The sequence below is a fragment of the Fukomys damarensis genome, unplaced genomic scaffold (assembly GCF_012274545.1).
Source record: "Fukomys damarensis isolate Sample0158 unplaced genomic scaffold, DMR_v1.0_HiC HiC_scaffold_19, whole genome shotgun sequence".
Lineage (NCBI taxonomy): Eukaryota > Metazoa > Chordata > Mammalia > Rodentia > Bathyergidae > Fukomys > Fukomys damarensis.
Window position 1 is genome coordinate 37,847,396 of NW_022900931.1, and position 21,509 is coordinate 37,868,904.

A 21,509-nucleotide genomic window follows, 5' to 3' on the forward strand; every position below is an offset into this window, starting at 1 on the left:
TCGCTCTGCTGTCTTCTAGTCCTCGGAAGCAGCCCCTGACCAGGATGTGTGTCGGAGGACTTGAAACCATCACTAACTATCACCCTAGTTGAACCTCCAACAGATGTCAAAAACCACAGCACCTATTTCACATGTTACACTGTCCCATTTCACCACCAAAGCTGCATCATAGAAATGAGAATCCTTCAGCCTTTGGCTCAAAAGATTCCTGGGTTTATCAGAGAGATCCAGGATGGCAGAGAGCAAGTAGCAAACTGGCTCTCAGTCCGCTCAGTCTGACTCCAGAATGGTTTCTGTTTTACTCCACCACCTCCCAGCCTAGCTCCAGATTGCACACAGAGCCCAGGAAAAGCTTGACATTTCAAAAAATCGATCTTATGGAATGTACCACACTGTTTATTTTTTCCATGTCCATAAAGTTTTATTGGAACATAGCCATGTCTGTTTACATATTACCCATGGCTTTTTCTTAGTCCCTGTTTGCTGTACACAATGATTACATTCACTGTGGGGAGTTGCTGTATGTATACAATACATCTTAATTCTTTTCACTGCTCCTCAGAAGCACAGAACACTCTATTATGAATGTATAGTTATGTTAACCTGAATGTGTGATAATCACTAAAGCCAATACTGAAGTTTTCACTTACTAACAAAGCAGATGATATAAATAAGATCTCATTTTAAATGTGATGGCTTTCACAGGCATTGGTTATATAAAATTCAAAATCATAATATTTTCACCACAGCAGGCCTAGCAAGATTTATGTCTAAAGCTTCTTGAGTGAGAATCTATGTCCTTTTATTTTTTTTTTGTACTGGAAACAATTAGTCCTAGTTCTGTGTGTGTGTGTGTGTGTGTGTGCGCGCGCGCGGTAAGACACACATTTTCACTGGTTCACAGGTTCAGACTGACTTTTCTTGTTCATCCCCCCAACCCAAATGTGTGGAGAGTTTTATCCTTGAACCCAAACTAGGAACAACAGGAGGCTAATATGGCAGTGTCTTTCGGGGAGTGTCTGTGGCACTTATATATGCTAAGAAATGTGAGTTACAGCTGCACACAGAAGCCACTCTGCTGAGCTTGAAAATACGCTGAACTCGGATTGTGCCTGCCAAGAAATATAAGCTTATTTTAGATGACCCTGAACATCTGTTCTGAGCGAGGCTGGCTGACATAAAGAAAATGCAGAAGAATTGGCCTCCATAGCTCTGAGAGAATGAGTTAGAGGCAGTCGAGGTGGCCACTGCCTTCCAGGTCAGCTCACAGCCACACCTTGTCCAGGACTGGGCACCCCAGAGACAAGGACCTGCCCAGCTGCCTTTAGGAATCTTTCCAGGATTCCCCAGGGGAAGTTTCCTCTTTTCTCCCAATTATGTTTTCTGGGTATCCCCACCTGCTGCTTCCCTACATTAAATGAATTATCTAATGATTTTAACAAGAAAGCCTGTCCTGGAAGCCACCCTTCCACACGTGGCTTACATGCTCCCTGCAACCTCATCTCAGTGCTGTTCACTGCCACCACCTTTTATGAATGAGGGAACTGAGGCCATACCTATCATCACAGAGCTACTGGAGTCAGAGCCAAGGGGAAATCCCTGCTCCTCAGAACTACCCAGCTGCCACTCATGCAGCCCTGGGAAGATGCAGAGAGACTCACTCGGAGTGCTACCAAAATTTTAACCTTGATCTCCGATGTGCATGTTGCTCTTGGTTTTTCAGCTCTGGATTTTAGGAAGTCTATAATCCTATTACCTTGTGGCTTATTATTCCACAGATTTGAGTAGAACATGGATCAAAACAAAAGCTCCAAAAGGCAGTTAGCCAGTGTGAGACTGATGTACACAGTCCAGCAGCCCCCTGCATCTGCAGAGTATCCAGAAATTTCATGGATGCTGAAATCGCACATAGTGCTGCACATATCCACCTCTGATTAAGTTTAAGGCATAGTGTCAGTAAGAGATTAACAAGTAATAGTATAGTAGAGCAATTATAATAGTATATTGGGCTAAAAGTTATATGAATATTATTTCTCTCTCAAAATATCTTACTATATACTCACTTTTTCACTGAATGGACACATTTTATGGTTTCTCTTTGCCCTATCCAAATTGCCACAGTGCCACTACTCTTGCATTTGAGGCCAATATGAAGGAAAGGGAAGGCTGCCTGACCATAAGCCCTCAGACACCTGACAGTCAATCTGAAATCCAAGACAGCTCCAAAATGAGCCATGGGCAGACATTGTGTATGGCAGACACTCAGGACAGAGACGTGGCGGACATCCCAGGCAGGACTGAGCAGTACAGCCCAAAACTTCATCACTCTCTTCAGAACACTGCAAATGTTAAAACCTGGGAATTGTTAACTTCTGGAATTTTCTACTTAATGTATTTGGATCATGGTTGACTACAGGTTCTCAAAACCATGAGAAGTGAAATCACAGACAAAGGGGGTCTACTGCATGTGTTCATGTCCTCACAGTTTTCAATATGCTAGCACCTCATATTAATACTTTATACTGGAGCTAAAAATGCAACATAACTGCCATTCTATAAAATATGCAGGAGACAAGATGTGTTCTGTAGCTTTAGAGGCAGACAGCCTAGACCTGAAGCCTAACTGTGCCTAGCTCTTGTCTGCCTTGGCTCCTGTATCTGTAAAGTGGGCATAGGGGTGATACCCACTTTGTGGGCTCGAGGCTACAGAACGCACGCCCACTAAACTATTAGGGCAGTGCTGACACAGAGTAAGGTCTTCAACTTGAGCAGGAATTATTTTCATCTCTACCCTGGAGATACAGGAGACTGGGGAAAGGACGGTGAGGGGTGTGTTTTGCACTGACTCACAGAGCAGGTAACTGAAGGCTTGCCTCACTTGTCCTTTCTCCTTCCCATACCCTCAAAACACCATATTCTGGCACTGTAGGTGCAATGTGATTTCTACTGCAGGACAAAACTGATGTGGACAAGGACTGTTGCTGACTTGCCATGTACACTCTTTGGAATTGCTAATTAAAATAAATGATCGTTTACCATTTCCCGAGAAATTAGCACCCTCAGATTTAGATACAATATTCTAAATTTTTAAATATTCCACAGCAACCTCTTGAATTCTCCAGTGAGGTCTTTTCAAACTGATGCTGAGTGGCAGATTATCACCAGAGGCAGCCGTAAGGTAAGAAGCAGAGAGAAGCAGCTCAGCCTAGGGGACTTTGACCTCTTGCCTCTTTGCCCAGCCTGTGGCTGGGTAGTGACTCTAACCACAGGGTCTGCAGGGAGATGGCCCATGGGGGAGGGAAGGGTCATGTGCTGCCAGGGCTAGAAGTAGCCCAGAATAGGTGAAATTTCCTCTCCAGATGTCCTTCAGGCAAGCCAGGACATGTCTTGTCCTTCCTAGAGGCTGGAGTCCTCCATGTTCAAAGGCTCTTGTTCTTATCTGCCCACAAAGAAGAACAGTTCTTCTAGATGGGGAAACTGTCACCCTAAATTTGCCCCTGTGTGAACAGGGATTAGTAAAAAGAGCCACATTCCACATGTACAGACTGTAAATCAGATTGTCCCACAGAAGGTCTTAGGATGCTAGTGGCAATGGAACCAAATTCTGTTTCTGTGGGAATGTCATAAAAAGACTGTGATCCCGATACAGTGGTGTATGTCTGTAACCCTAGCTACTCCGGAGGCTGAGGCAGGAAGGTCATGACTTAAAAGCCAGCCTGGGCAACTTAACAAGATCCTGTTTCAAAATTTAAATTCAACACTAAGTTGTTGTATAAAGAAGCAAGTATTTTTTAGACAGTAGAGTCTGGCATTTAACTCTAATATTGAAGAACAGTAGGAAGGAGAACTGGCTACTGTCCCAGAGTAAGGATGAGGGAGCTGGACTTCAAGTACTGAAAAACCATTGACTGACACAGGTATCAAGGTCCATGAGCACAAAGCAGAGCTCAGAAGGTATTATAAAACAGATAATTATTCAATTTAGAGACATGCTCACGTGCATGGCCTTGACATTGAATGCACTCCTAAGTTCTGAGAACCATGAAGACATAGACATTATGAACAAACCAATAACGAGAAATGAAATTTGGGCAATAACAAAAAGTATACTTAGTAAGAAAAGCAGAAGACCTGATGTATTCACTGACAAATTCTACAAAACTTTAGGGACATTATAAAACCATCGCTCCTCAAAATCTTGAATAAAATTGAAAGGAAAAGAGTACTTCCAAACACATTTCTGGAAGCTACCATCACTCTGATCCCAAAACAAGACAAAGACCCAACTAAAACAGAAAACTACAGGCCAATCTCCTTAATGAACGCAAATGAAAAAGTCTTCAAAAAGATATTGGGAACGAATGCAACAAATCAAAAGCATCATACATCATGACCAAGGAGGCTTCATCCCATGGTTGCATGGATGGTTCAACATATGCAAAACAAGAACATGTGATACACCACATAAACAGAAGCAAGGACCAAAACCACATGATCATATCAACAGATACAGAAAAAGCCTTTGACAAAACTGCACACCAGGGTAGGGGATTTAGCTCAGTGGTTCTGCCACCTGCCTTGCAAGCACAAGAACCCAAGTTCTATCCCCAGTACCAAGAAAAAAAAAAAAAAACAAAGAATATAGGTAGAGAAGTGATAAAAACCAATTATGACAAACCAACAGCCAACATCATATTAAATGGAGAAACACTGAAAGCTTTCCCTCTAGAATCAGCAGTAAGTCAAGGATGTCCATTATCACCACTTCTGTTCAATATAGTACTTCTCAAAACACTCATTAGAACATTCAGGAAAGAGAAAGAAATAAAAGACATACAGATAGGAAAGGAAGAAGTTAAAATATAGTGACACCTCAGTTCAAGATCGCTTCTATTTGCAAACAGTTTGATTCACAAACAAAAGTGTTTAGCAAAATTTTGCTTCCATTCACAAACACTGCACTGGGTGACAAACACGACCACAGCCATCTTCTCTACACAAACACAAATGCAGCCATCTTCCCCCAAATCATAAAACAAATTAAATTCAAAACCCAGGTACCACTCATTATTTGCAGATGACATGATCCCTTACGGGGAAGACCCAAAAATTCCATGAAAAGACTCCTAGATTTAATAATCAAATTCAGCAATGCAGTAGGATACAAAATCAGCACACAAAAATCAATAGCAGTTCTGTACACCGATAATGAACTTACTGAGAAAGAAATTAGGTAAACAATTCCATTCACAATAACACCAAAAACAAAAACTTAACTAGACCTCTACAATGAAAATCACAGTACTCTGAAAAGGGAGATTGTAAATGATGTCAGAAAAATGGAAATAATATCCCCTATTTCTGGATAGGCAGAACCAACAGTGTCAAAAATGGCCATACTTTCAAAGTTTATGTTTAGATCTAATGCAATCCCAATAAAAATTACCAATACTATTCCTCATAGAAATAGAAAAAAGAATCCTAAAATTCATATGGAACCAAAGGAGATCTAGAATAGCAGATGCAGTCCTGGGCATCAAGAACAAATAAGGAGGCATCACAGTATTTGATTTCAAATTATACTACAAAGGTACAGTGATTTTTTTAAAAGCATACCGTTGGCAAATATCAAAACAAAACAAAACAAAAACAGATGTGTAGGTTAATGGAACAGAAAAAATGACGCAGAAACAACCCCAGACACATTCAGTATATGGTTTTTTTTTTTCCGGGGATCAAACTCGGGTCCTTGTGCTTGCAAGGCAGGCAGCAGAATCACTGAGCTAAATCCTGGCCCCAGTATTTTATCTTTTACAAAGAGGCCAAACCTTAAAGTGGAGGAAAAATAACTTCTTTAGCAATAATGTTGGGAAAACCGGCTAAGTACATACAGAGGATTGAAGCTGGACCCAAGCTCTCACCATGGACTAAACTAAAATCAAAATGGATCAAAGATCTAAACATTAGAACAGAAGCTCTTAACCTACCAGGAGATGCAATAGGTCAGACTCTTGAAGACATAGGCATAGGGAAGGACTTCTAGAACTTCAGTTGCACAACAAATAAGAGCAAGAATCAACAAATGGGATCATATCAAATTAAAAGCTCAGCATGGTAAAGGAACCAATCGACTGAGTGAAGAGACAACCTACAGAATGGGAAAATTTCGCCAGCCATCCCTTAGACAGAGGAGTAATATCTAGAATATATAAATAACTCAAAAATATTAGATCCCCCGAAATAAAAGACCCAGTAAAAACTGGGCCAGGAAAATAAACAGACACTTCTTAAAATGAAAAAGTACAAGGGGTCAATAAACATATAAAAAATTTTCAATATTACTGGCCATTAGTGAAATACAAATTAAAACAAGATGAAATCTTAGTGATGTGGCACCCGTGGAAGGCCCACCCACTCCATCGGAAAGAATGGGAGCGATAAGCCTTAGATAAGCATTTCTACCTCCACACGCCATCTTGTTTCATTAGAATGGGAAAACGATATGATTAAAAATCAGATAGCTCAGGTGAGAAGGAATAATCATTCATTGAATGCACATGGGCTTTCATGAGATACATTAATTAACAGAGGAAAAATGGAGTATCGTCCTTTTAAAAAATACATTTCTAAAAAGGTTGCACTTGATGTTCTATGTTTAAACGCATCTGAGGGCTTTTTTAGATAGATGAGAGCCTGGGTCTGCTGAAAGGAGCATGGTAGTCTCTGCACAGCACCAGTATGTGGTCAGATGCTTATTATACCAATCAGTTTCTTATTTGTATGATGCGGAATTTCCAGCAAGAAAATAAAATACAGTGATAATTTTTTTTTTTTTTTTTTGGTACCAGGGATTGAACTCAGGACCTTGCACTTGTGAGGCAATAATAATCTTGATTTGGCATGAGAGAAATAAAGAGCCCATCCACTCCATGGCACCCAGTGAAGGAGAAAAAAGACCAGAAATGACATACTATATGAGACTTGCAGGGCCTTGGAATTCATATATCTGTATACAAGAAGGTGATGTTCTCATATTTTAATAAGAGAATAGTAATTACCAATTTCTATATTTGCATTCTCATTCACTCAACAAATAATGAATTTTTTTCTTAAAGAATCATAAAAATATTTTAGTAGTTCATCTATAAAGAATATATTCAAGAATTTATACTTTTCATTATTTAATAAATATCTATGTCTATTTCTTATGCAAAAGAAGTCACACATAAGCAATTCTACATTCAGAGTAAGGGTCTCTAACCCAAACCTACTTGTTAATTACTTGGAAGTTAAAACAGTTTCCATAGACATTATGTTAAATAACTATTAGGTTTTGAGGCCAGTCCAAAAAAAGACTAATTAATAATGAGACCAAACTTCTTTACTTCTGAAATTACAAATGGAATAAGATAATCACATCTTGGCATTCCATGCTCAGGCCTCCCTAGTGTCAGCACGCATTTCATCATCGGCCCCAGGCCTAAAGTTAGGGGTGCGTCAGAGACCCTAATGGAGTCCATGAGTAACTACCAAAGTCAACCTCACTGTGTATTTTTTAAACAAGCCAATTTACATACATTAATACACATCAGAGCAGCCAAGAAATGGAAACCAACAGTGACCTTAAGGTGACTGATCAAATTCTTCCAGCTAAGGTTTCACTTACAATCGGCCATTGATTAATTGCATTTCACCTATGACACCTTCATGATAGTTAACGTATCTGACATACCCCACTCTTCTGATCTTCCCATCTCAGCCCAGAACTAAAGAGCAAATGCAAATGAACAGAAACACTGGTTTAGAATGGCTGATATAATTCAGTATTGGTTTGTTCATGATAAGAAATAATAAGGCATTCTCTCATGCAAGTTCTGAGCCAAGTAATGTGGGCAAAAGGTCTCAACTATATATGTTCCTGGAAGAGTCAAGAGACTCTTGGGTGAGAGTAATGGGAAACTCACACATTCATTCAATATCATTTAAAAGACAACTTGGTATTTAAAGGAAGATAGTTCAGACTTAATGAGGTAACTCATAGGGAGTCATTAAAGTTTTTGAACAATAGAGGTGACCTTCTGAAAGTGATATAGAGAAGATGGTTAACAGCAGCATGAGAATACATTAAAGAAAGAAATGAAAATCTGTTCACAGATGTCAATAAAACAAGAAGAGGAAACACAAATCAAGTGGCTTTTATGTTGCTTCCTAGCTCATGTATGTAGATCGACTTTTCACCTTTTAAAGGATTTCAGAAGAATGACACGATATGATGACACGATATAGCAAAAGGGACACTGAAACTAACAAACACTGAAAATAAACAATAAAACCAGGTAGCATGAAATGACAATCAAACAGTAGAGTACCACCAAATAAAATCATAGAAAACTGAAACCAATATAAGAAGCTGAAGTCTTATCAAGGAATAACTATTTCACAGATGATAAAGTTTACCATGATGTAATTCTTGAATCTTTATAGTAATTCATTTTTTTTCTTTCAAAATCGTTTATTGGCTTATTTTTATAGTAAAATGCTTCATTTTCTTAAAACTAAAGTGGAATGTGATTCATATGGAAGAGTATTTCATATGTGCAGGATTCTAACTTAAGGGAGAAGCACCTGGTTAGGAATACAGAAGCTGGAAAAGCTATCCAATCAACGAACTAGAGCAATATTCAAATTGTATGTCCATTAAAGCAGCCAATTTGTGCATGAAGTCCTGCAGTTTAAAAGCACCTTACACAATTATCATCCGAGTTCCACTTCACGCATATGATCTAGAGAAACCAGATCTTAAATATTTAGACTCAGAGATCTAGTCACACTCAAGTAAAACGGGTAATTAAATTCAATTATTCAGTTATCTATTAGCATTAGCCTCTCTTCCAAACGTCAGACTCCTCCGCAACTCAGCATTGCCTCCATCTGTGGGAGAGCTTAGAAGGAACAGGTCTTGTCCAGCTTCTCAAAGTTAATAGGATCATTCCTCCTTCTTTACAGTGACATAGTCCCAGCCTGCTCGGGCAGAGCAAGTGACAGCCTCGGTGTCATCCCTCCCTTCCTAGTGACAGAGACCCTCGACACACACTCAGCTGCTTCCTCCAGAAACTGGTACAGTTTTGCCTCGGGCAGTCTCTTCTTACGAAAAATTGGACACAGCTTGCAGATCTGATTATTCTGACTTCCACTGTGCATTATGGTAGCACCCACACACCAAGAGTCCCAGAACACCCAGAGCGACCTCATTCTGCATGCAGCTTGGCATCCTTGTCTGGCTGTTTGCATCTTTCCTGGAACGTGGGCCACACGACCTGACTGCGCCCACCGTACCTAGGGTCTATTAGTTTGATATATGGAAGAGGTCCCCTTTCCACTCAAGCCTGGTAATTATTTCCTCTCCCCATACCCCATGGTCCCTTCTCATGTCATCTCAGTCTAATAGTTAAAAAAAAAAAAAAAAGAAGAGAAAAAAGGCAGACCACTGCATGCATAGGGCTAAGTGGTGTCACAAGCGACTCTCCCCTCACCTGTCCGATAGTAACATCAAGGTTTCTTCCTAGCATGGACTGGCGCCTCCAGTGGACCAGGAGGCTGCAGGGCTTCACCTGTTACTCAGGGCCTGTCTTTGCAGTCTTCTTTGACTAGGCTCTTTTGACATTTCTTCCAGAAAATACTTTTGGAAAATAAAGAGAAGATACCTCATCAACCATTTGAGTTCAAAGCTTCAAGTGAAGAAAATAAACTGACAATGCTGCCAACCCCATCAGTGTTCCTTTGTTTATTGCTTCATACTGGTACAATGGACCCTCGAGCTACAACCGTCCCGACATACAAACAACTCTTGTTATGACCAGAAGTTTAGTTTTAACTTAAGAACAAGGTCTTGAGTTGCCACCTGAATGCCGGCTGCTTTTTCTCCATGCTCTCAGACACAGATTTAACCCTGAAAGAGTTCTGGAAGGAGCGTGACAGCATCCTTTCTTGGGTGGGGTCATCTGAGAAATCCTCGGCCAGTGTCTCTCTAAGGACACTGAGATCTGCCTGAAGAAAGTGTGGCCTATAATTATACAGGAGAGAGGCTCTGAAGGCATCGACTGACTTCAGTTACAACCAGCCCTCAGGAAGGAACTGAGTTTGTAAGGCAAGGATCCACTGTATTTTTACCCTAATCTTTCAAAAGAATAGGCACTTCGGCTTGACAAGATGACCTCAGCACCCAGCAATCAGACCGTCACCTACTGGTATCCTCTTCCCACCAAAGCAACTGCATGGGAAGCTGGCTGTGGTGAGGTATCACTCATTCACAGCAGAATCACCATCCCCAGTCGCTCTGGTCAAATGGAGTTATCCAGCATTGTCATACACCCAGCAATCGGAGAGGACAGATGCAAATGCCGTCACAAAGATCCCACCCTTTACTCGCCATTTTCTCTCAGCCAACAAGCTTAAGCAATCACTCCGTCCCTTGGAAAGAAAAAATGAATAATACCATTCAATCTGTAAAGCAAAGCACTGTCTGCACAAAATACCCTGTGCTTTTTCTTTCTTTTTTCTTCTTTGTTTTATAATTCTACACTTAAGGCGAATCCCAGACGAGAAGGCAGGAAGAGCTCCTGGATGACCTTCTCACCATTTCCTGCCAAGGAAGAAAAAGTCTCCAGACACCCCGCCAACCATGAGAAGTCAGGGTTGCTCTGCTCCAAAACATGAGGGAATCTCCCTCACTACAGGAAGTAATGGTGCTTCTGACTAGGTCATAAGTGATAAACGCTTGAATTTCACCATTAGTTCAAAGACAAGACTAGGAGAAAATGTGTGCTCAGAGAAAAGAAACTTGAAAAATACCACACAGTTACAGGGATCGACCAGAAGCATAGCTGGAGACCAAAAGTAGAATCCGTCAAAACAGTATGGACTGGAACTGGACTGGGGCATGGGCCAATGAGCTAGTAGTACTTCCCAGAACTGCTCCAGAACAGGAAGGAACTGTGTGGCTGTCTACCACAACCCCTCCACCCTGCCCCTGATTGTCTTTTTGCTCATTTTCAAAAAGGATTCATTTGTTCAACAGCATTTTTTTGTATTATTGGGTTTTTTTCCCGTTAAGCTTATTGGTACATTTAAAGCAAACAATACAGTTACATTTATCATTGCGATCTTGTACCTTTACCTGATATGTCTTGGTTCTTATTTTTCCCCATACCCCTGCCCTCCCTTCACTCCCTTCACCCTTCCATATTTATAAAGACTTTGTTTCCATTTTTTTCTTTTTTCACATTTTTTCTTTTTTCCTTATTTCCTTTCCCCTCCCCTTTCCACTTCCCCTTTAATCATTTTCTTCCTATTTCACACTATCAATTATACCATTTGAACCTTATTTACACTTTTAGTTTTTCACACCACAGAAACTATTCACTATTTACTCGTGTGTCCTATTTATTTCACTTGAGTATAGCCTCAATGCACATCCATTTATCTATAAATGTCTCTAGTTTCCTCATTCTCTATGGCTGACTAGTACTCCATTTTATAGAAAAACCACATATTCTTTGTCCAGTCTCCAGTTGATGGGCAGATGGGCTGTTTCCAAGTTTTAGCTATTACTAACTGTGCTGCTATAAATATGGATGTGCATATATTGCTGTGGTATGATTCTTTCAATTCTTTTGGAAAGATATCCAGCAGGACAGCGGGGTCAAATGGACCTCTAACCCTAGTTCTTTGAGGTATCTCCATATTGATTTCCATAGTGGTTGCTCCAGTCTGCACTCCCATCAACAATGGAGAAGGGTTCCTTTCTCCCCATAGCCCTGCCAGCATTTGTTATTGGTTGGTTTTTTCTTCTTTTTCTTTTTTTTTTTTTTATTGGTTGATTTCTTGATAGCAGCCATTCTTTCTGGGGTGAGGTGGAATCTCAGTGTTGCTTTCATCTATATCTCTGAAATGATCAGTGATGTTGAACATTTTTTTCAAATATTTATTTTCTGCTTTTACCTGAGAAAAGTGTGTTCATTTCAGGTGCCCATTTTTGAATTGGGGCTTTGCAATGGGGGGGTGATTTTTTTTTTTTTTTTTTTTAGTTTTTTATATACTCTAGATAGTAGTCCCTTGTCTGAGGAATAGCGGGTAAATTTTTTTTTCCACATTGTAGGTTGTCTCTTAGCTCTGTTGGTGGTTTGTTTTGCACTGCAGAAATTTAGTAAAATGAGATCCCATTTATTGATTCTTTGTGCAAATTCTTGTACTGCTGAGGATTCGTTCATAAAGGCTTTTCCTATGCCAGTGTCTTTGAGAGTTCTACCGAACTTATTTTCCAGCAAGTTTAATGTTTCTGTTTTGATATTTAGATCTTTAATCCACTTGGATTTTAGTTTAGTGAATGGTGAAAGACAGGGATCTAGTTTTAATCTTTGACAAGTTGAAAGCCAGTTTTTTATTAAAGAGGCTATCTTTCCCTCAGTGATTATGGTTGGCTCCTTTGTCAAAGATGAGGTAGCTGAGTATGTCTGATGTTATTTCTGCATCTTCTAATCTATTCCATTGATCCTCGGGTCTGTTTCTTTGCTAGTACCATGCTGTTCCTATCACAGTGGCTCTGCAGTATAGTTTCAAGTTGGGGATTGTGATACCCCCTGCCATGTCTCTGTTGCTTAGAATGGCTTTTGCTATTCTAGGTCTCTTCTGGTTCCAAATGAATTTTTGGATTGTTTCCTCAAGTTCTGTGAGATATACTGTTGGGTTTTCAATCGGCATTGCATTGAATCTGTATAGCAGTTTTGGAAGTATGTTCATTTTCACTGTGTTGATTATTCCTATCCAGGAACAGGGATATCTTTCCATTTTCTTATATCCTTTTTTATCTCTTTTTTCAGAGTGCTGTAGTTTTTGGTGTAGAGGTCTTTTGTCTCCTTCACTAGACTGAGTCCTAAATATTTCATTTGTTATTGTGAAAGGAATTGTTTCCTTAATTTATCACTCAGTGAGTCTGTTGTTGTGTACAAGAAGGCTATTGATTTTTGAGTGTTGACCTTGTATCCAGCTACTCTACTGAATCTATCAACTATGTCCTGAAGCCTTTTGGCAGAGTTTTTTGGGTCTTCTATGTAAAGTATCATAGCATCAGCAAATAGTGACAGTTTAACTTCTTCCTTTCCTATCTTCATTGCTTTAATTTCTTTCTCTTGTCTAATTGCTGCGGCTAATGTTTCTAGAGCTATGTTGAACAGTAGTGGTGATAGTGGATATCCTTGTCTTGTTTCTGATTTTAATGTGAGGGCTTTCAGTGTATAGTTGATCCTCTTAACAACCATGTGACCTAAGAAACCGCTGGTCTCTCATTTAACAATTGAAGAAAAGAAAAGAAAGGATATTAAACTCCCATGCAGATAAAGGACTGGATCTCCTTCTGACTGAGGAGCAAAGCAAAGCTGAGCCCTGCCTTCCCAGACACTTTGCACCTACTCTGCAGCACAGGCCGGCTAGGTTTTCCACATTTGCCAGTGAGTTCTTCGTTGATGTCGCAGCTAATGACCCAGCCAATCCACTACATCAGTTCTGATCGTTATACATTTACATTTTGCAAACCACCTAAGCATTGGTAATGTCAACTTAGACCTTGTCTATTGTTCTATGGTTGTCTTTGTCCCCCAGATGTGGCTTCACTGTGTGCTCCCAGAAAAATCAAAACTAAAACAGAACACCCTACACTTCCCTCTGTCCCCTGCCCTTTTTGCCCTCTCTATCCTCCTGTGGTGCCTTCCACCCACTCTGCAAGGAAGCAGCCCTGGAACTCAGCCCAGTAGGAGGCAGCTGGCCCCCAACCCCCGCTCACACAAGAAAACCTTGCTCCTTCAAAAGGAACTACACTCTTCCCAAAAATAAGACTCAGCTAGAAAACAATCAGCCTTGAAAAGCAGAGATTAAAAATGGCAGTCCCAATCAGCCTATCCTTGCCTTTCCTGCCACCACTATTCCCGTGCTTGGTGGCTCCTCTGTAAAGAAGGTATGGCAAGGATAGGCTATTAGGGCCGCTACTTTTAATCTCTCGTTTTCAAGGTTGACTATTTTCCAGCTAGGTTTTATTTTCAGGGAAACACAGGAGGACAGAGTGCCAGCTCTGAGACAGCCATTCCATACTAAGTGGGAACTCAGCCCCATCTCATGATTTCTCATGACTTCTTTGCCTCAGAGGTTTGTATAGGGGATACCAGGGCAGATGGCCGGATGGTCATGGCTCCTGTGGGCTGCACCTGGATAGGTTGTGGTTTAGGGGGCAGAGGGGATGTATGTACTACCTGCAGATAGGGCACTGCGACAGAAAACAAAGGCAACACTCACAGCCGGTGCTGCTCTGCTGCCCAGCACTCTCCTTCTCCCTGTGGTGCTGGCTGTCATTGTGCCCAAAGGTAAAAATAGCTCCACTTTCAAGCTTCACCTCCCTAAATTAGGACAAGGGTTAGAGGCCAAGGTTCTAGCAGCGCAATCCTTGGTGACAACAGTGGGATGGCCCCGGGACCCAGGGGAGGTCAGTCTGGGGCACAACCTGCTAATTGGCCTCAACTCACGCATTTGGCCCCGACAGCACCACCACCTGAAAGATCAGCTGTGTGTTTCTTGCTACTCAATTGCCTTTGAAAAATGAATATGTTCAACTGAATCTACGTATCTTGTGCAGAAATAAATATAATTCCCATCACTTCAAAAGGCACCATTATTTTAGCCTGCACAGTGGCGTCTGGTTGAGGTAAGGCAGCATGTCAAGCCAAAGCCTTTTGTGGATCCAGTGCAAAGCTCTTTCCATCAGGTAATTATGAACAGAGGGGTAACCCTCCTTCAAGTCCAGCAGGAGTCAATTCCAACTATTCATTTTGGTCAGACCCACTTGGAATGACAAAATCATTTGATGGACGGGAGACAGAGATATGCATTATTCACAGGGGTGTCTTCAAAGGAATTCCATAAATTATAGGTTTTCCTAATCGGAAAGTTTCAGTGAGCTGGCAGCCAGGAGAGGAGGTGTAATCAGTGTGAGCATTGTTCCTGGTTAATTGTCTCTTCTGGGCGGCTGCATTTTATGACCCAGGAAGAGAGCACTTTTTGTGCCTCCTCCACATTGCCTGCCCCTCTTCCTGTGATGTCCTCACTCACCGGATCTCACCAGGAGCTTTGTAGAGCACCAGTGTGACAGGCAGCCCTGGCAGGCTCTGGGGACTTTCTAACCAACTGAGAAAAGCAGCCAACTCACAAATGCCCAAGTGAGAAAAAGTAAGTGGTGTTCTTCAGGAATAAATTCCCAGGGTTGCAACAGATGAAATGCAGCAGCAGATAAGAGGATCCATCTGTCTTCTATCAAGCTTTTCGAAACAACACCATTTGTCTCACCAAAGTTTTTTTCATAAAAAACATTAATCTTTACATTTCTACTCTGGTATATGTGAATAGAAATCATTCACATAAACAGAATGAATGATGTGTTCGGTAAAGTGTTGCAGGGACCGTAAGTGCGAGAACTGCTGATACGGTTTTGCATTACTTCACAGCTGCTCCAGCCAGGAAGAATGCCCCCTCTAGCAGCAGTCTCGTCCTACCGGCTTATCCAGCTCACCTTGACCCTCAAATTGCTGCCCCTGTTTATCTTCATCCCTTCAGTCCTGCCCTTCTTCGTGGCAAATCCAAAGTGTTCCCATGTCCAGGAAGCCTTTCCTGAGAGCCATGTGACACATAGGCCTCACTGTCCCTGCTTGCATCCGATGCTCCCTAGTTTTCTGATCCCAACCAGCTTGATCGCAAGAACTTTGAAAGCCAAGGACTCGCCACGCACTTCCCAGTCTTCCTATGCTGGGCACAGGCGGCTTCACATCAACGTTGTCTTATTTAAATGTGAACAATCTGAGCATGTGCCTCAGAGTAGACAGCAAACAGCTTTCACCACCAATTTCCCCTTCAAAACCCATCTCATCTTCTGGCCTTATATTTCATTTTTGTGTAAAATGAGAAATCTTCTATGCTTAATTGTCCTGAGTCTATTAACAGGACTTTTCTGAAAGCGGGCTGCTATTTAGCTGGGTAAAATGCTAAATAGGGCAGTGGCAGGGGCACACATCTGATCCTGGCTCCTCGTGATGGAACATGTTTCCCGCAGGTCCCTCAGACCTCATGGCCAACTGCAGTCCCTGGAAGAGCCGTGGCCACGGTGGGTGTCTACTTAAAGCTGGACAAGAAATGCAAACAACTATGGAGGGGCTGGGATTTAGTGCAGTGGCACTGTGCCTGCCTTGCAAGCACATGGCCCTGAGTTCAATCCCAATACCAAAAAGAAAAAAGAAAAAGAAAGTAACTATGGAAATGTGCACTGGCTAAAGAAATTTTTAAAAACTTCAAATGTGATAATAACCGTGTTAAGATGTGTGATTCTGGATAAGTTTTTCTGCTTCATAAGTTGCTGTAATATCACTTGTTAATTATTACAGTTCCATTATATATTAAAATCTAGTTGTGCCTTTCTTAAAGAGGACTGAATGTGTTAGAAATCAACTGTGGCTTATTTGGTGGGAATAAATGCAGGATGGTGAAGTTTGAGCTGTCGGCTTGAATGGATGACGGGGTGCCCATATATTAAGCTAAGCAGCATTTCTGGGTGTCTGAGAGGGTTCCCTGGATGACATCAGCATTTGTGTTGACAGTAGTTCATATTCCCGAAGGAGAAAGACGGCATGATCCAGGTGGCTAGAGCCAGAATAGAACAAAAGAGAACAAACAGAACAAACAGAGAAGAGAGAATGCGATGTGCCTTGATGGGGACGTCGGCCTTCTGTCTTCAAGCAGCCCCTACACAGTCCTCCTCCTCCTATGGACAACGGCACTAGCTGGGCTTAGGACTGAGCTTGCAGGCAGAAGATCATGAAGCTCCCCAGCCTGCAAGGTCAGTTGAGCCATTCTCTTATAATAACTAAACAATAAATGTGTGTTTTTCTTTATTGGCTCTACTTCTTTAGACTCATGTAATATATTATGAAGGACTGGGTAGCAGGAGTTCACAAAGGTCCTGTGATATCTGGAAAATGCTCTTAGAACATCAGCAAAGCAGAGGAACCCTGGCTGCCCAAAGGCTGGTCAAGCCTGCACTGAAAGTCTGGGCAGCCTCCAGGGTTGGGGCCACCTCCCCCAGAGAGGCACCACCGCTGTACATTTCCACAGACTTCCTCAGAACATCTAACTGGCCATGTCCAGGTTACCCAAGCCCTAAGGAGCACAAGGACAGCATATTGTCCCCGCCTTTATTTCTACTGGGGATTTCTTTCTTTCTCACAAAGACCAACATAATGAAGGACAGCTTCCAAACAGGATAGTGTTCAAATGCTAGGAAGCCAAACCTAGACAATGTGCACCACGGTACTGCCTAAAAGCACAGCAATGGAAAGGGTTATACATAAAAATCACAGTAAATCCACTGTAGTGGTTAAATGAAAAACACTCTCCATTCATTGAAAGAGAAAATACTTTGTGTCTCTGAAGATTACACTGAGAAGGATGAGGTCATCTCAACTACACACCAGGACAGCACATTTTTCCATCAGCTCTCATCACTCCTTGACTTAGTCCAAACCCTGCCCATTCTTTGAGGCCAATCTTTTCTATGAAGTGACCTAAGTTCTTTTCTGCTAAAGCAATCACTTACTAATCAACTGAGATATGTGTGTTTGTGCAGATTCTAGAATCTAAACAAAAACAGTGCTAAGATGAGGATGACCCTGTCGCCAATCACCTCTTTTAAGAAAACAGCATCCTGAAAGCTAGTATCAACCAATTAACAACAAGAATCCACTGCAACCACACAGCCCGCCTGGAAATGCAACTTACTTGCTTACTATATTCACCTGTATGCAACAAGATGAAGTCCCATTTTGTTTTCTGGCCAGGTACCTTGGATTAATAAACTTTGTAATCTAGGGCTACTTCAACTACAAAATAGTGTTAATAAGAATAATAGTAGCACTCGCCTCTTCAGATGTGGCTTGGGTTAAATGAGATAAAGCACAAAGGTAATTAGTAATCATTTTATTTATAATTACTTTAAATTATAACCATGATTATTATACTTTGGCCTCAAGTCATATTACAAGCTTCATTTTTGACTGAAGAAGCATTTATCCCGCTCAAAACTTCTGATTTCAGCACAAGCGACAGGCAGCTGAAATTTACCCAGATTGACTTTTAAGTAGTCACTTAAGGTTAGAAGATAATTTAGCAATTACGTGACTTGCTGTTAAAAAAAAAATTGGAGTGAAGGTCATTTTCATTGCGTTGTCCCAACTTTTAAATGAAATCAGTCCCAAAGGTTACATTAAGCACATGCACTGCAGAGCTGAAACACAGGACAAAGGTTTGATTTCTCCTTTAGGAAAAAAAGTACACTCAGGCAGACAGAATACATTTCGACTTGGGCTTAGGAAAAGAAAGAGGGAGTGAATCTGGGGAGGGAAGTGGGGACCAGGCAGAACTGCGGTTGTGAGCACCTCCAAAGTACCCTGAAATGTTATTCACTGCAGAGAGAGGAAATCTGAGTTGACGTGTTATTTTCTGAGCTGTTTATTAATGCATTGACTGGAAAGGAATGGCAGCAGCCTTCAGTCCCTTCCCCCAATTCAAAGGCAGCTTCTTGTCACCAGTCCTCCTTGCTAGCTGAGAGCAGGAGGAAACCAAGATCCTGAAAAACCTGTTAAGAACAGTTAGGAAAGAAGAAACCTGACCTTTCCATTCTTTGTGCGAGTCTAACGATGATTATGCCTTCAGCGGGAGCATCTTAAATGAAATATCCATTAATCTTGGACCAGAAGAAATGCCTTCTGTTCAGCCACCATCAATCAGTCCAAATGGAGGAGGCAGTTCACGTTTTTCACCAAACTGAAACACTCTGCCTCTGGACTAACATCAGGTCTAAAGAAATTAATCAGGCTGCTACTGATGACCAGGCTTTGAAACATAGTCTGCACGGATGGCTCTAAGTCTGCAGCTCACCAGTTAATGGGGAAAACAGACCAATACACGAGGAAGCCCGAAACTTACAAAGTGCTTCACTGTAAAAAGGCTCTTCTACACAGTGTAGCATAGTGACTAAAATCCATCTCTTCTATGAGAAAGGGGTAGGTGGGTTAAAGAGGATTAAAATGCATCTTGTGAGACTGGAGTTAGACAGAAAGAAAGAAGTACTGATCCCAAGAGGTGCTCAAAATTAAAATCAGCTACCTCTGAGCTGATTTCCACTCATTTGATTCCTCTTCCTTTGGGGTTTCTAAAACTCAGACTGGTCTGAGCACTGCTCTCCAGCTATGGCTCCTAATGAGGAATACACTCAGATATTTCTGCCAAGTGCTAAGTGTGACTGGACAGATTTAATGAAGGATCCGTTCCCACCAGAGCCCACACCATGTTTCTGTCTATACGTCTCCAAATTCCATAATTTTGGAAGAAATCAAAGTGACCAGATATCTGAAATTCCAACTCCATTAGCACTTATTATAAAAGCATTATGCTAAGCTTGCAGAGTGCACTGATGAAAATGTGACTAATTTATGCCTTCACACAGCTTAAAATCTTATCAGAGTGACAAACGGAAACTACTACAGTGGAAAACAACATCAAGTAAACATTAAGCTGGAGGAACAAGCAGGCACTGTGGAATGTGTCAGGGTGACTCTTCTTTCCCCTCCGCCGAAGCCCTGTCACCTGCTGATGATAGTTCCCAAAGTCCGTGACCCCTGGGTTGAATCTCTGCTCCCTTCCTATTACAATTCCGCGTACGTCCCCTTCCTGCGGAGCCCTTAATCAGCACCTTCCCTTCAATCACTGTGACTGCAGAAAGTCATGCAACCTGACCAGCGTGGTCTGGAAAAGTGACTATCTTCAGAGAGCAAAAAATACTGCAAATTTTCCCTTTCAGGCTTTGCAAAACACCTGATATGGATTCAGTAGTATTTTGCAAACCAACATATGTGAAAACTTCTAATTAGCATATTGTGGAATCATATACCTCATCTTTTTTCTTTCCTCTGATCTGTTCCTAGTTGTAATTAAACCAGCTGTGGCTATTTATGCTTTTTTTTTTTTATGTTTCAGGAATAGCCTTCCCCTCGTTCTGTCAAAATCATTATAAAAAAATAAATAAACTCAACATTCACGTGGATGAATCACACCAGGATCTTATTTGAGCCTATAATTAAAATCCATTTTAATCCATGGCAAATAATTAATCTAATCTAGCAGGCCACAGTGCGAAGCTACCACTGTAAATGCTCTTCACATGCCTGAAGGAAATGACTACAAAAACACACCAGCCCTCCTCTGCTCCAAAAGACCCATAACATGTTGGAATCATAAAGAACCTTTGCAGCCTCCGTTTTATGATCCCAAGTTAGAGAAGGTAATCAGGCGCTCTACTAGGAAATGATTTACATGTATCCTGCCCACACCCAGTAATTGATGCACTGCCATCCCTCCCCTCCCCTATGGACAGAAAAACACTTTCTGAAGGCGAAATCAAGATGAGAACGAACCCAGGTCTCTCCGGGTTCTAGCAGCAGTGGGGGCGGGGCTACCCTCTCCTCCAGGTGGCCCGAATCCATAGCCTGAAACAGCAGATCCACCGTCTAAAGAGGAGGCTCATGAGATTCCTGCAGCATTTCCGTTTCCTTATTTTTCTCTCTTTCATGCTTTCTTCTAACACTATCTTCTTGATTCAAATACTACCGAGCAGGGCTGGGGATTTAGCTCAATGGCTCTGCCTCCTGCCTCGCAAGCACAAGGTCACTGGTTCTATACCCAGTACCAAAACACAAAACAAAACAAACAAACAAAAAACCCAAAACAGAATAGTACCTGAGTATTCAGAGTAAACACCATAATTTAATTCTCCTTCCTAGAAGAAAGCACCATTTGATATGCTCTGTTATGTACCTTTTTTGGCATTTTTGGTGCATTTGTAATCTATACAGACTTCTCTTTACATTAATATAATCATCATATTTTACTCTATGATTTACTTTTTCCATATAGCACATCATATCCTATAACTGTGGTTACTGGTGCTAAGTATCACTTGGTACAAACGCACCGTGATTTTATCAACAGTATTGTTTGTTCCCAGTATTGCTATTGCAAACAGCAATGTAGCTGAACAAATTATAAAAGTAGTAGAAGAAAACATGGGAGAATTTTTGAAAAACCTGACAGAAGGAAAGCCCATCTTCAAGGAGATATAATCACTCAGGAGACAAAGTGGATTGATGGCATTTGTAGAATTAAAACAATAACATTCTAACTTGAGGAAATATTTGCAATGTAAATATCAGTGGGGGAGTGCATATCCAGAACGTAGGACCCTCCGTGTGTGTTGTTCTAATTACATCCCCACCCACAGCAAACAGGGCTCCCTTCCTTCATACCTCCACTGTCCCTTATAATCTTCAGGCTTTGTGATATGAAGTATTTTTACTTGGGGGGCTGTG